Source organism: Trichechus manatus, unplaced genomic scaffold (assembly GCF_000243295.1).
Source record: "Trichechus manatus latirostris isolate Lorelei unplaced genomic scaffold, TriManLat1.0 scaffold00103, whole genome shotgun sequence".
Taxonomy (NCBI): domain Eukaryota; kingdom Metazoa; phylum Chordata; class Mammalia; order Sirenia; family Trichechidae; genus Trichechus; species Trichechus manatus.
The window spans coordinates 8,975,768-8,978,958 of NW_004444039.1; positions in this window are offsets into that span (position 1 = coordinate 8,975,768).

Genomic DNA, 3,191 nt, shown 5'->3' on the forward strand with positions numbered 1-3,191 from the left:
ACATTATATTATATTATATGTTACATTATATTACATTATATGTTACATTATATTGCATAAGGGGAATTATGTCTGGTTGGCCACAGAGTATCTTAGTTTATTAGTTCTGCTGCAACAGAAATACCACACCCAGGTGGGTTTAAAGAACAGAAATTGATTTTGTCACAATTTAGAAGGCTAGAAATCAGAATTCAGAGCATCACCTCTAGGGGAAGTCTCCCTCTCTGTTGTCTCTTGCGGAAGATCTCTCAGTGTCTGTTGACCATGCATTCCTTGATTCCTTGGCGATCTCCACGTGGCATGTATTTTCCCCTCCATTTGTGCTTGCTTCTCTGCTCCTAATCTACTCTTTTTATATATCAAAAGTGAATAGGTTTAAGACATACCCTACACTGATACGGCCTTATAATGTTACAAAGAAAACCGTATTTCCAAATAGGATTACATCTACAGGTACAAGGGTTAGGATCCCAACACTTATTTTTGGAGGACACAATGCAATCCATAACACAGAGGAAGAAGAGACACAGTGACACACTCCAGCTGGACTGGAAGAAAGCAAACACCCATGTTGTGAAACACCCATGGGGACCACATGGCAAGGAACTGTGGGCAGCCCCAGCTGACAGCCAGCAAAGAGCACAGACCTTAGTCTCATCACTGCAAGGAACTGAGTTCTTCAATAACCACCTGAGATTGGACGAAGGCTTGATCTCCAGATGAGAATGCAGCCAGGTTAACACTTTTCTTTCAGTCTTGTGAGAAACTGCCCTGCCTCTACTTCTGACCTACAGAATTGTGTGCTAATAAATGGGAACTGTTTTAAGTCATTAAGTTTGCATTAATTTGTTATGTAGCAATAAAACATAATACGACGGAGAAACAAAGCTGAGAAACCTAGTTTATAGCCTATTGATTCTAATTTCCTGCCACCTCATTCAATAGTTCATTGTAGAAGCTAAGGTAACCAATCAGCTATTCTTGTGTCACGATCCTTTTTGTAAAGTCTGCTCTTGACTTCTCCTAAGTTGCAAATTCTTGATCAATTAAAAATGAAACTACCATTTATTGGGCTCCTACTATGTCATAACATGGTCCCTGGGTGGTGCAAACAGTTTGTGCTTGACTAGTAAGGATTGGTGATTTGAACCCACCAATGGTGCTGGGAAAGAAAGGCTTGGTAATCTGCTTCCGTAAAGACTACAGCCAAGAAAACCCTATAGAACAGTTCTACTCTGTAACACATGGAGCTGCCATGAGTCGAAATTGACTCCACAGCAACAGGTTGAACTGGTTGGGTGTGTGTGTATTTTTTTTAAACTATGTCATAGGAGTACCTGGCTGGTGCAAACAGTTAACATGCATAGCTGCTAATCGAAAGTTTGAGTTCTCCCAGAGGCACCTCTGAAGACAGGCATGGCAAGCTGCTTCCAAAAGGTCATAGCCATTGAAAACCCTACGGAGCACAGTTCTACTCTGACATACATGGGGTCACCATGTTTTGGAATCAACTAGACAGCAACTGGTCATGTGTGTGTGTGTGTGTGTGTGTGTGTGTGTGTTTTGGTTTACGATGTCACAAGCATTTATATTATGCTTTATATACAGATTCTCATTTAAACCACGCAACAGTCTTGAAAGATTACACGGTAATGTCACTGTATTTAAGGAAAAGAAACTGCAATTATTTTTTAATTTACTTTACTTTAATTTTTTTTAATTGTACTTCAGGTGAAGGCTTACAGAACAAATGGTTTCTCGTGAAACAGTAGTACACATGTTGTTTTATGACATTGGTTAACAACCCCACAACATATCAACCCTCTAACTTCTCAACCTTTTTTTTGGTGAAAATACACATAGCCAAAGATACACCATTTCAAAAATTTCTACATGCACAGTTCAGTGACATTGACTATGCTCTTCCAATTGTGCTGTTATTCTCACTTAAGATGAAGGCTTACAGAACAAAATAGTAAGAAACTGCAATGTTGAAGGCTAAGTACCAAACTCAGAGACACACAACTGATGAGTTGTGGAGCTGAGATTCTAACCTCACTGTGTCAAACTTAAATCATATTTCTATGCAGTGTACCTTATTACCTCCCAGGGCTGTAAAAATCACTGTGGTGTGCATTACCCAGGGTTACTAACATCTAGTTCCACTCTACTTCAAAATGCATGGGAGAGTGTACTTCCCCGCCCTCTGGAAGCTGGGTGTGATCATACAACCAGCGTCAAATGATGAAATGGTAGTGCAAGTGACACACGACTTTGGGGCTGAAACAATGAATGGCTGATGCTTGAATCTGCAGTTCTCTTTTTTCCTGCCAGAGCATGCTGGGAGCCAAGAGTTAAGATGCAGCACTCATTAGCCTTGGTCCCTGAGTGGCTCTGATAGGCAGGGCCTCCCATTCTAGACACGCCATATGAGCAAGAAATAGCATTTGCCGTTTTAAACCACCGAGATTTTGGAGTTGTGTTGCTACTGCAGCAAACCTGGTCTTTCCTCACTAGTATAATCACCTGAATCGAAGTTACAACCACCAGTGTCTACAATTCTTGTGATAAAAGTACATTGATTTGAGGCTGTCATTGTTCAGCTTATATGCTATGATTTAACTGTACTGAACTGTTTGCAGGTCCCCAAATGCTCCAGGTTTTTTCAGATCTCTATCTTTGTACCTGTTCCTCTTTCTGCTTGAAATAGGCATCATAAGTGGAAGGAGTTAGATAGTTTGTGGTTGAAAGAATAGGTTCTGAATTCACACTGGTCTAGATTTATCTGACACTTCCTCTTCCTTTCTGTATTGGGTCGGGTAAATTATTTAACCTCGTTTTGCCTCCACCTCCTTATCTGTAAAATGGGATAATAATTGTATATCTAGATACATAAAATTACCCTTGGTCCCTGAGCAGCTCTGATGGGCAGTGCTTCCTGTACTAAACATGCCATATGTATATATATACATACATATACATGAAATAGTATACATACACGTACACGGACATGAAATTGAATACATACACGTACACGGACATGAAATAGTATACATACAGGTGCACGGACATGAAATACTATACATACAGGTGCACGGACTTGAAATAGTATACATACAGGTGCACGGGCATGAAATAGTATACATATAGGTACAGGGACTTGAAATAGTATACATACAGGTGCACGGGCA